The following is a 14,100-nucleotide window of genomic DNA, read 5'->3' as shown; positions in this document are numbered from 1 at the left end:
AATTTTAATCGTAGTGAGCTAACCCTGACCTTGGGTATGAAGTGTGTTGACACAGATAAGAAGGTAACATAAACTGCAGCTCCCTGCAAGATTTATAATTAAAGAAGTCCAGATGTTTTATATTTTGTGGGAGTATATGAGACCACACATCACCTTTAAATGATATAATAAAATTAAAAGAGCAATGAAAAATATGTATTTATTATTCAGCAGGCTTATATTAAATGCATACCAGTAACTAAGATATTGATTATTTAGTATAATTGTAAATATTAATGGTGAACGTTCTTTAATTTCAGATTGGGTGTCACTAACTGGTGGTGGGACTCATGAAACAAAAGCTGATGAAATAGATCTTAAGATTATAGGTGCACTGAAAGATAAATTTGAACCAGATGAAAATCCATTTGATTCCAGTTCTATTTTGTTTAATGATTCAGTTCCCGTATTCGAAGATACGTCTACAGTAGAGGCGTCATGTACCGAGGAGGTTGTAAGTGAAACAGCTAGAACAGATGACACCATCCAAGTGGAATCAGTGACTGAAGCCAATGATACGGTGGACGTAAATGTAGTGAATGAAATGTTGTCGACTCTAGCACTCCCTAGGCCTAAACCAGCACCTGAAAGAAAATCAGATTATGTCCACAGCGTCTCTGAAAGCATTGTAAATAGAAAGAAAGCCAAAACTGATATAGATGAAGAACTTGCGATAATTAAAAAGAAGGAATTTGAAATGAAGGAAGTAAAACATAATAAAAATGTGAAATATTAGACATTCACAAGAAGAGTGCTCTTAAGGAGTTGAAAAAAGAAGAATATGAATTTAAAATTAAGGAACTTGATTACAAAATAAAATTAAAACAATTTGAATTGATATAAGAACAATCTAAAACAAATACTATTTTCCTTTTTTGGGTGTCATATTAATCTGAAAATTAGCCTATGTTAATACATTATAATTTGTGATAAACTATAGTCTAATATATCAATTTATATTAGAATATAAATGTTTCATATTTACAGTATCTGAAAATGCTTTCCACAATTGCGGCACGAACAGCATTGCCCTCATTATCAGGTAGGTTTTCTGTGGGTACTGGGTCGTCGTAATCTTCATCCATTTCCATGACCGGCATATCCTCTTTTTCTTCTATCGCTAAGTTGTGTAATATAGCAGCTGCCACTAATGCTGTTAAAGTTGTTTGTCGTTTGGTGCGAAATCCCAAAGCCAGGATAGGGAAACGTCTCTTAAGAACTCCAAAGCACCCTTCAATGCAATTTCTTGTTCGTATATGTGATGAATTGTATCGTTCTTGCGCATTATTTTGAGGGTTTAGAATCGGCGTAAGAATGAATTTCTTCTGCTGGTATGCACTGTCAGCAAGCAAAAAGTAGTTTGGAAATTCTCCTCGAACAAATCTGAGATTCAGTGCAGATGCACTGAAGATTGTGCTGTCATGGGTTGAACCTGGCCAGCGAGCAACAATATCCATGATGCGCAGACTACTTGAACTTTATAGGAAAAGTAGGATTTTCCATTTCTATACCGTTCTGCATTTTCTCCACCCGGAGACTGAATCTTCACGTGTGTCCCATCAATGCATCCTATTACATAGGGAAAGCCAGAAATGACATGAAAGGTTCTTTTCGTTTCTGCAATTTTCACTGGGTTTCTTGACGTGTAAATAAATTCGTCCCGCAAAGCAGCAATTTGAGGGAACACCTTCTGCAATATGCGACATGTCGTTGATTTATGTAGGTTAATGTCATCACCTAATAAAATTTGCAAAGCTCCTGTTGCTAGAAATCTTAGGGTAATCAGAATTTGATTTAATGAACTTACAGATTGGTTTCGGTGTGTTTCAGGTCTAATATTTTGACCAATTTGATGTTCTAACCTCATCACTGTCTGTTTTCTTAACCTGTACCTCATCTGAAATTCGGTTTCATTAAAGTGATCGAATGGATTTTTCGAAGCCCTGAACACTCGTGGCATTGGTAGGGCACCCAAAACAGCCAAATCTTCTTCGTCTGACGACACAGAATTTGATGATCACGAGGAAGACGAAGGTAATAATAATAATAATAATAATAATAATAATAATAATAATAATAATAATAATAATAATAATAATAATAATAATAATAATAATTCCATTTTGCTGATATGAACTAGTATCTTAAAACCACCTACAGTACATTACTATAAACGCAGGCTATCTACCGTAACGTAGAAAAGAAAAGAAAGCACGTAAACACTACAGTGAATGACTGAATATATTATAATCAGATTACTATCACTTACTAATGTTTACGAAACTAATACAAGACCTTGTACGAAACAGTAATGAAGTGGCGCTGCACATCGGTATTTGTTGGAATCAGTTCTAACATAGAGGTAACCACAGCTTTAGCTGCAGTTACCAGTCACTGCGCAGTTAACTGTGAAGAAGACGGTAACTGTTGTTTCGGAAACTCATTTTGAACATATCATCATCTTAAGTCACTGATAACTACGCATCTACAGGTAACTGTCGTTCCAGAAACCGGCCATATGTGTATGATTCTCAGGAATAGATATGCTGTTTTATTCTAACGTACGTGCAAATATAAACCAGTGATAAACAATGTTAAATGATCAAACAAATAGTTAAACCTTATTTCGTCTACCGCACTCCTTATTGTATTGGCTCTTACAGTTCACTCTGATCAGAACTGCCAGTTCAACTTCCTTAAAAGTAAAAACACATGACTCTCAGCAGCTTCTTTCTGCTCTCGTGAAAAGTTAGTGAAATGTCAGGATAGTTTAGCTCGGTCGATCAAATATATTGTCTTTATCTTCATATATAGGCTATATTGTTTAGGTTTGAAAGTAGGCCTATGTAAGAAAGGACCTTAAGCAAAAAGTCTAGACTTGATAAATATAAGGGACGATCAAGAAGTTTCGGTTCGACAGCCGTACGATCCTGAATCGGGGTACCAATCTGAAAAGATGCCCTGGGCATTGAGTCACTCATCCCACCGACGCACCAGGTTGAAAATCCCCGTGTGGTAAAAGGCCGTGTCTGCCGTTGAAGTCCGTAACCGCATGCTGCACATCCTCGTCCGACAGGAAGCATCGACACTTCGAAGCTTTTCTGAGGGGACCAAAGGCGTGATACTCACATGGGGAGAGATCAGGTCTATAGGCATCATCCACCACGCGCTTGTTGTTGTCCGTAATGGATAAGGCTGGCCTCCCAGATCGACCGGCGTCTTGTGTCGAAACGCGACCCGTACTGAACACAGTGAACCATTCCACAACACTGGTTTTCGATGGACATGCTGCCCCATACATAGTCTTCATTCTCTTAGGGATGTGCAGCGGTGTTTGTCCTTCGGTAGCCAAGAACAGAATAACAGCACGTTGGTCCTGTTTGGACGCATTTGTAAATTACGTCTCAATAGTTCACGTGGCCGCATTTAATTCACGCACCTCGGCACGACACAACTGCCAATATGATCCCTTTGCCTACATGACCGTGCTTATATACCCGCATCGAAGTCGCGCTACATTGCATGTCCGCTGTAGCAACGCCCGCAAAAAAAAAAAAAATCACGTTTTATGCATTACTTACGTTTAACCGTTATAAAAGTAAAGTATATGACATGCAAGGTGAACAAAAGTCATGATTCAAAAGGCAGGTAACGACGTGTATTTTTGAACCAGCAAATAAAATAAACAAGAGGACCAAGAAATTTATAAAAGTCAATTACAAATAACAACCACATTAAAATCGATCGAAAGCGAAGTAACGTTAATAATTATTAATTTGTGTCAGGACACATATACTTAACAATTATAAAGAATCTGAATAGCGACAGAACAATAAACCCTGTTCACTAAAATCAGTCTTACACGAGTCTAAATAGCAAGTCCTAAGAAGATCCAAATGTTGAAAACTAGAAAAGCAGCTGGAATTGATAAGGTTTCAATGGAAGTACTAAAGACAATGGGTTGGGATATAGTACTACTGTATATCTGAAGTACTTATTTGATTATTGTTTGCATGAAGGAGCTATACAAAATGAATGCAGAGTTGCTATAGTAGCCCCTGTGTATAAAGGAAAGGGTGATAGATGACATAAAGCTGAAAATTACAGGCCAGTCAGTTTGACATGCATTGCATGTAAGATTTGGGAAAGCATAATTTCTGATTATATTGGACGTGTTGGCGAAATTAATGACTGGTTTGACAGAAGGCCGTTTGGGTATAGGAAAGGTTATTCCACTGAAGCCCAACTTGTAGGATTCCATCAAGATATAGCAGATATCCCGGATTCAGGAGGTCAATTGGACTGTATCGCGATTGACCTGTCTAAGGCATTTGATAGGGTAGATCAAGGGAGACTACTGGCTAAAATGAGTGCAATTGGACTTGGAAAAAATGAGTGACTGAATGGGTGGCTAGGTTTCTAGAAACTAGAACTTTGAGAATTAGAGTAGGCGAAGTTTTATTTGACCCTGTAACAACTAAAAGGGGAATTCCTCAAGGAATTCCTATTGGACCTTTATGTTTTCTTATATCAATGATATGTGTAAAAAATTGGAATCAGAGATAAGGTTTTTTGCATATGATGTTATTCTGTATAGAGTAATAAATTACAAGATTGTGAGCAACTGGAAAATGACCTCGATAATGTTGTGAGATGGACAGTAGCCAATGGTATGATGATAAACGGAGTCAAAAGTAACGTTGTGAGTTTCACAAATAGGAAAAGTCCTCACAGTTTTAACTACTGCGTTGATGGGGTGAAATCTCCTTGTGGGGATCATTGTAAGTATCTAGATCTTCATTTGGGTTAATCACATAAATATGATCGTAAAAAAGGGTACAGATCTCTGCACATGGTTATGAGGGTATTTAGGGGTTGTAGTAGGGATATAAAAGAGAGGGCATATAAGTCTCTGGTAAGACCCCAACTAGAGCATGGTTCCACTGTATGGGACGCTCACCAGGATTACTTGATTCATGAACTGGAAAAATCCAAAGAAAAGCAGCTCGATTTGTTCTGGGCGATTTACGACAAAAGAGTAGCGTTACAAAAACTGTTGCGAAATTTGGGCTGGGAAGACTTGGGAGAAAGGAGACGAGCTGCTCGACTAAGTGGAATGTTCCGAGCTGACAGTGGAGAGATGGCGTGGAATGACATCAGTAGACGGATAAGTTTGCGCGGTGTCTTTAAAAGTAGGAAAAATCACAATATGAAGATAAAGTTGGAATTCAAGAGGACAAATTGGGACAAATATTCTTTTATAGGAAGGGGAGTTATTGGTTGGAATAGCTCTATTCTTTCGTATTGTAATCAGTACTCCCCACATCGACTTTCACTGGCAGTAGGAATGGGGTCCTCCTCCAACTTCTGTGTACCATTGTACTGGCAGAAGGGAGGGGAGCGTGCAATTTTTTTCAAAACTCATTTACCCAATTCTGTTTGGCAGTGTGCAAGCGTGCCTATCATTATAAGCACATTTGCCCATCTCAAATGTGACTGATGTTAGGCATAGTGGCCTGCTATTATAATAGAAACTCACCAACTCTGTGCGACTGACAGTAACCTGACTGGCATTAGGAAAAGGGGTCCGTGATTATAATGGTAAATACACAGCTCAATTTTGACTGGCAGTAGGGAAGGTGCCTGCCATTATAATAAAAATTGCTCAACTTTAATCTGTCTGGAAGGAAATGAGGCCTGCCATTGTAACGAAAACTCCCCGAATCGATTATGGCCCAACAATAGGCAACAAGGCCTGTCATTAAATGAAAATTTCCAACCCCATTGTCAGTGGCAGTAGGGAAGTGTACCTGCCATCATCATCACATCTCCGCAACTCACACTTTACATTGAAAACAACGTCTGTGAACCTCCCTATGCTGTTCCTCGGATAACGCTAAGAGACATGCAATTTAAAGAAATCTTATTAACCGTATGTACAGTAATTTACTTAGATAACCGTATAGAGTGTTGAATAATGTAGTGGAGCACGGACACATCTGCTAGTGCTGTATAAGAATGAGAGGACATCCGTCTGTTTGCCTAAATGACTGTCTTCCGAAACGACATCACATCGACACCGCTGGCCGAAATTTCATTGAAATCGTCTCAGAATGAACTGTTACATGGCCAACTATGTTCATTTTAAGTATTGACCTGACAGTACAGTAGAGGATGATTTATATAAACATGGTGGTTTTGATTAAGGCCTCATTTCTGTTGGTAGCAGAGAGGCAGAAAGAACCCTCCAGTACCTGGCCTTCCCGGACGATGTTGTCCTGCTCGGGAAAGTGCGAGATACCTGACTGAAGCTCTGCAGCAAATGAGTGAAGGATCACAACATCTTGGCTTGCAGATAAACAAGGACAACGCCATGTGCATGGTGAATACCCGAGACAAAGTATTTCATGGCACGAGGGGCCTGGAATGTGCAGGTGACACCTACGAGAGAGTGGCGCTGTTTAAGTACCTAGGATACCTCATGACTGATGATATCAAGGTCCGCGAGGAGATAAATGCTAGGATGGCAGCTGGGAACAGATGTTACTTCTACTTCCACAAGTTACTGAAGACTACAACGCCCTCCAGAAGATTTAAACTCACCGTGTACTGTCTTGTAATCCATCCAGCGGTGCTGTATGCGAGTGAGACGTAGACCCTAAACGAGCGCGTCAAGAACTCCTCACGGGTGTGCTAGAAAAAATCTTGATAAAGATCTTCGGCGCGGTTTACGATTGAGGAGAGTTCCGCATGAGAACCAACGAAGAAGTCTACGCCCTGAACAGTGACCTAGAGACAGTCATAGAGGCCAAAAAGATGATACTTCAGCACCTCGGCACTTCATAACGATGGACCAGAACCGAGCAACAAAGAGGATCCACGACCAACATCCTAGTGGCCATGAAGAAGATAACTGGACAACGTCTCGAGGGATATGGAGTTCTTAGGGATCCAGGGTTGAGAAGTAGAGTTCTGGACAGAAAGAAGTGAGCGTATGCTATTTGAGAGGCTAGGGCACTTCATGCTCTGTGGCACCAGGAGAGTGACTAAGTGAGCAGGTAGGAAGATGCAACTACGTTCCAAATATGAATACAAGTGTGGGAGATTTGCTTACCATCACAAAAGATGTTGGAAGTGACCTCCATCTTCCTGCAAGCACAGCCGAACCCATCGCTCCATGCTTCTGGTAGTTCACGGCAATAATTCCTCGTCCTTCCCGATTCATTTCAGTCAAGTGTTTGGACCTCAAATCTTCAATTGTTCGTGGTCGACTTCGAAACTGTTTATCCTTGAGATAACCCACAGGAATTGTTCTGATGTCGTTACGTCCGGTGAAGGCCACAATATTTTAGAGATTACTCTGCCCTCAAAGGAGCTGCCAATCAGAGCGAGAGACTCAGTTGGCGTGTGGTAGGTCCCACCGATTTGCTGCAAATAACACTCACTGTCGTCTAGTAGCTCGACAGATGGCAGGGACATGTCCTTCTACCGGTCCGTGTTCATCGTACTCGAGAACAAGAACGGACAACTATCCCGTATGGCGATACTGCACATCACACTCCGACCTTCTGTCGGTGCATGGGCCTTTCATGAATACTGTGCGGGTTGGCGCTTAGTTTGAGAATTCACATAAGTAGTGAGATCGATCCAGCCCGTATCCCGTGAACAGGACGATCACGCACACCATACTCTTTCCTGAACACCCTTTGGATGATTACGATGCATTTCGTAATCCAAGAATATTCCACTAAAAGCACGTGATGAGGCAACGTGTACTGCATCTTTTACGAATGTACGAACAAACAACAAACAAGCAAAAAACAAAATTAAGGAAACAATTGACACGCTACAAATAATAACTTGCGTATTGTTGGAAAATGTTGGTAAGTGAATCTGACAGAGTTTTTTCACATTATCTTTTTATTTCCTACCGGACGGAAACAGGGTCGTTTCTAAAACTAACAGTATTTTATAAATAACCCTGTACTTGTGAAACCGGTTTGGAAAGCCAAGAATAACGGTCGAGATGATTTGTCGTGCTGACCACACGTCAACTTCGGCTTGAGCAGTGGTCATTTGGTAGGCCAAGGCCCTTCACGGTCTGTTGTGCCATTGGATTTGGCTTCATATTTGTGGCATTATCTTCGAAAATGGCGTAAGTGACTAAAATGAGAGAGACATTCTTTCTTTATTTCCTTATTTCCTTTTTTAGTCAGTAACGATAAAATTACAAGACCAAATGAGTTGAAATTTGGTGTGGATGTTCGTAAAGTATCATTTCTTTTGCTATTGGCTTTACGTCGTATTGACCCAGATAAGTCTTATGGCGACGATGGGATAGGAAAGGAATAGGAGTTGGCAGGGAGCGGCCGTGGCTTTAGTTAAGGTACAGCCCCAGCATTTACCTGGAGTGAAAATGGAAAACCACGGAAAACCATCTTCAGGGCTGCCGATAGTGGGATTAGAACCCACTATCTCCCGGATGCAACCGGAAAGTATCTGGTTCGAAGTCAGACCTATTCTAATTTTTCAACCATTAACAGTTTTAAAATGCATGTCTCAGCCAAACCCTATGAGCAAAATAAGTTTCATTATAGATTCCGTCATTTACTCAGTTTTTGACTTATTCAGTGACTTTCATTAGCTCGCTGTGTCGAACACGGCTTTCACCGACCACTTTGCACCAGTTGTCAATTTGACATACCGGAAAGTCCCAGAAGTCACAATGCTTGTTCTGAAAAGGTTTCGTTTGTGCGCGTCTTCTGGTCGAAAGTCTATTTCTTTGAGGTCTTTCTTGACGTTAACGTAGCAGGGAATGTTTGTTTTCGGTTTTGAGACAAAATTGTTAAAAATGCGCTTTGTGTATAGATAGTCGTCCATCCGTCGTAAGTAGAAGTGACCCCTGAGTTTGCGTGTTGTATCCGTGGTCTTCTCTATCTTAGAGTAGATTCTTTTGTCGGATTTTCTTTCGCAAATCCCGGTTTTGTACTTTTGGCCAAGAATGTTGTGGAGAATCTTTTTCTTTTTCGCTTATTATTATTATTATTATTATTATTATTATTATTATTATTATTATTATTATTATTATTATTATTATTATTATTATTATTATTATTATTATTAATAATTTTACTTTTATCATTGATGCTTTCACGGTCCGTACTTATAGACATGATATGGGCATTTGCGCTTTTGCTGTGTCTTTTATTATTATTATTATTATTATTATTATTATTATTATTATTATTATTATTATTATTATTTTAACGTTAGGGATTCTTATTCATTTTTCCCTCTATTTGAACATATTTTCTTATGAGTTGCCGACACACTCTTGCTTGGAAGTGTTTGACCCCTCCATTCTTAATCACCGATTAATGTTAAAAGGGGCTGATAAGCTAATTATTTCGTCGCCATAAGACATATCTGTATCGGTGAGACGTAAATCATCTTGTAAAAAGAAATCTAATTATTTTTACTGAGCGAGCTTTTATTTTTATTTATATTTACCTTTGTTGGAACAATATTTGGTCACCCTTCATATACAAGGAACACTCACAACACACTTACAAAAATATAAATTGTCAGTGCAAAGTACATAATTATAAGAAATGAAAACCAAATTGTCCACGGTCTTCAAGTAGAAAATACTACACTGAATTTCTCTTCCCGGAGAAGAGGGGGAGAACAAACAATACATTGGCAACGATGCGAAGAGCACAGAGTTAAATTCTTATATCCACCGTTCTCAAAAAGTCCACCACAGCATTCAGAACTGAATTGTTTTCACCGTGCAACACCAATGCAGCGCTGGTCGGGAGCGGCACTTGTAGATCAGGGAGTTCAGGTAAGGAGCGGCTTCAAGAAGCATCAAAAAGGCCACACTTAAACAAAATATGGTTGAGAACTCCACCCTTCGCACACTGACATCGACAGTGCGGTGAATCCAACACTCCTATGCGATGGGGATGTGAAGTGAATGGTCCATGATTCAGCCTCATTAGGATTACTGAAACCGTTAGACCTCCTAACCGATGAGACCATGGTTAGGAGGGATGTTGGGTCGTACGAGGGCATACGATTTACCTTTATGCAGTTAAGATATTTCCCATTCCGTAGAACTTTTGTGACGAAATTGTTGTCGAATAGTGGGAATAAAGTCCATCCATGGGAGTAGCAGCGCTGTTCCGATGCAGCACGTTTAGCTAGCACGTCAGCTTTTTCATTGCCAAAAATTCCACTATGTCCTTGAACCCAAGGAAATGCTATGGAGCAACCTGAAGAGTAGATGTTATAAGCTCGCTCGGCGATATCATACAAGTAACCATGCGTTTGGAGATCCCACTGGAGATTTTCTAATTTCTTCATACCACATTGGGAGTCCGTAATGATGAGAGCGGAATCGAATCGCTTGTTTTGGCAAAAACAAAGTGCAGCACATACACCTAAAATTTTTCCTGTATAAATAGAGGTATCGGTCGGTAGTTTGAAGCTACCACATTTTCCCGTTTGTTGGCTGTACTATGCATATCCCACCGAGTCTTCTGATTTGGAGCCTTCCGTGAAGATATAAGTACTATTGGGCTACATGGAGCGAATCAGAGCCGGAATTTAGTTGTCTGTATGAGCTTCTGTGGTGAGATATCTAGGTAGATAATATATTGGCAGTCGATGGGAAGAACACTGAAAGCTGGCTTCAAATCCGGGCATGGTTCGTGTTTTGAGAGTTACTGCGAAAATCATTTTCAGTTCGTTATAGCAGCGTAACAGAAGCTGTGGCTTGTATCGTGAGCGTCGTCCATGTCTCTCCTCGATAACGGTCAATCGTTGAAGTGAAATAAGAATGGGATGCTGGTGAAATAGCAGAACGTTGTGACTGAAATTCCTTGCCTATGATTTCTCGGCGCATTTGCAAAGATGATTCTCCAGCCTCTATTAAGGGTGAATTTGTTGGTGTGGATCTCATAGCACCCAAACAGATGCGGATCGCCAGAAATTGTATTGTGTCGAGATTCTTCGTGACGTATGCAGGAGGATTCCCATACAAAACTCCCATAATCGATCATGGAGCGTACCACAGAACGATAAAGAGTCAAAAGTATAACAGGATCTGCTCCCCACTAGGTCCGGGTCACAAAGCGGAGAATATTAATCACTCGTACAATTTTTGGAAGAATGTGAGCAATATGGCAACTCCAAGTTAGTAGACTATCAAAGTGCAAACTTAACCCTTTCTGGCCTGGGATACGAAGCCACCAGGAAAACAAAGTTCAAGTATTCTTGACAACAGATGTGGCAACTCCCATGGCCCGTGCAGGATTTGAACGCACACTTCTCCGCACCCTTGATCTTGACTACTGGATCTCCTGGGGTGGTTTGTCCGAATCTAGAAATTTATATCTAGCTTACAGGCTTAAGGGTGTGGAAGAAAATTCAGGATACGCTATGCTACTGCAAATGTTATTCTCCAAACATGAACAAACTAGTATATAATGTCTTGGGAAAGAAATAGAAAAACTCTAACATAAATTAATATACATGTTTACATAAGTCTTTCATACTGTACTTCGGAGTAAGTGACCCTCCGAAATACATAATGTTAACAAAAAATCTGAAATGACGTAATGATTTGTAAATATTTTATTTAATAAATGCATCCCCATTATAAGATCGAATACATTACTGTAATTACCAATGCGTCAGCGAACTCTATATGACATTCCCTTCGACATCGGTAACCACGTTACAACTATACAAGAAAACACTTGAAGCTATTTGAGTGGCCAATGCCCCCCACCCTTAGCATTAACACACAGAAAACAATGAAATGAAATTACATACTTTATAGAGTGGTCCACTACTTGGGGCAGAGAAATACAAACCCAACGTCATTACGTGAGTAAAGTCAGAATTTACTCATAACAACCAATCAAATCACATGTATAAACAATTAATAAACACAAAAACAACAATTAAAATACAAAATAAATCACTGGGAGTATGTACATATCTGTCGAGGTCAAAGGGAACGCGGCGAATTCACCTTAGTTTTGCCGGGATTCGAATCATGGATCTTCTGCTATCGTAGCGGGTTGCTGAAAGAAAAACCCTATGTATTTTATTTGCGAAAAGTGTTCCTATCACCCACGTTCATTAAATAATTACCTGGGCCTACGGCCGAACATTTTCCTGGTATATGAAACAAGCATAACACGTTCAAACCTCCCTTGTGATAGTAAAATACGATCTGGGCCAAGAGTCTGTCCTTTCTCTAGAACCGTTCTCCCCTCAGAGCCACACATTTCATACTGACAGTCGGAACAGTTGGGAGTCACGCCCCTTTGGTCTTATTTCGTTCAGAAGCCCTTTTAAAATCTCAAATCTTCATGATCTCACAGAATGCTTTAAACTTCTCATTCTATTGCGAACAAAATCACTTACGCTTTAGACTTGGTTTATAGAAATCTCCGTACCAATTCCCTTTGTTAGGGCACACAAGTCGCAGATTTAAATAATTATATCGTTAAAAGGGATTTTCTCGCTATTCAATTCATACTAACACAGACTCAGTCCGACCCCGTGGTGTAGGGTGCAATGCGTCCGCCTGTCACCTTGCGTCCCCGGGTTCGATTCCCAGCTTGCCATGGGGTTTTAATTATAAATAATTAATATCCCTGACTTGGAAACTGGGTGTTTGTGTCGTCGTTAACGTCCCTTTCATCACATTCAACACTCTACACTTCCTCCATTCCAATTACACGCAGGTTCATATCACATGATGCAAGTACGGGCAAAAGATCTCTATAGGTCGACGCCCCCAACAAATAGCATTTTGAAAAGACACAGACTCAAGAAATACAGACAGCGTTTCGTAACCGGATCACGCCGATGAACAGCAAAGGAACAACACTCTTAAACTCAATGATCAGTCATATAATAAAAACTATTTAAACTTCCTTAAAATGCAAGGGAGAATAGGAAATTAATATAAAATGCTTCCTTACTGAAAGCTCTATCTTAATGGAGGACGTGGATTCGCATCCCAGCGTCGTTCATATTACACCATACAGCAAATCTGTAGCCATGGACCTTATGCTACAAAACTACTACTAAATTGCTATTTAAAAGAAAATGTATCGAGTGTATTCCTACTTCAAAAATATGCATTAATTATGCTCTATTTACATGCAATCATTACAGGACTACTATTATATTCCATCGCCTTGATATTTAACCTAATGCACTCACAAAATAAATTTTAAAATGTCTATTCTGAAGCTATGCGACTGATCCATTCCCAAAATTGAATTACACGATCACTGTGAACTAATGATTAAAGTGGATTAATAAAAACGATCCCTTCATGATTTCTTGTAAATTAACTACACTAACTCACTCAAAAGCTTCCTATACTAAACCCCTAAATATGATAAAAATATATCCTAACCTACTATTGAACTATCTCCAAGCTACGCATTGATAATTACTAATAATGGGATTATGCACTTATCTGAACACCTCCATGGTGCCTTCCGTTCGAACCTCGGGCAGGCCCATGCTGGGAAGGTTTGAAATCTCCATATCAGTGACGATCACCATTGGTATACTAGGGGTCTAGAACTGGGTAACTCTTTCCTGGAACATGGTTGGTATGTCGTTCTCCACTGAAGACAGCTGTTACACCAACACAGAATATTAGCCACTCGTTCACTTAATGTTGCAATCACACTGAATTATATGTTGCATATTAATTACAAACCGGTGTAAATGTTACAGATATTATTATATATTTTTTCGCTCTCAAACGCATACAGTAGTGAGTTGTCTTCTGAATCCGACCTTATATATCTCAGATCATCCCCGCACAAAGAAAATGATTCTGGTGACGAGGGACGTGGAGCGAGCCCCTTGACTATTACCCGACTGGCCGGTGTGGGCGTCTCGATGACATATTTATATAAGACTGGCACAAGATGGCTGACCCTAGACTGCTCCCAGAGAGAATATAAATCTATTCCATTGATATTATGAATATGAGTGAAGCAGTGCACCAGAGAGGTA

Source organism: Anabrus simplex, chromosome 7, assembly GCF_040414725.1.
Source record: "Anabrus simplex isolate iqAnaSimp1 chromosome 7, ASM4041472v1, whole genome shotgun sequence".
Lineage (NCBI taxonomy): Eukaryota > Metazoa > Arthropoda > Insecta > Orthoptera > Tettigoniidae > Anabrus > Anabrus simplex.
The sequence above is the reverse complement of the archived record's forward strand: the minus strand, read 5'-3'. Positions refer to the sequence as shown.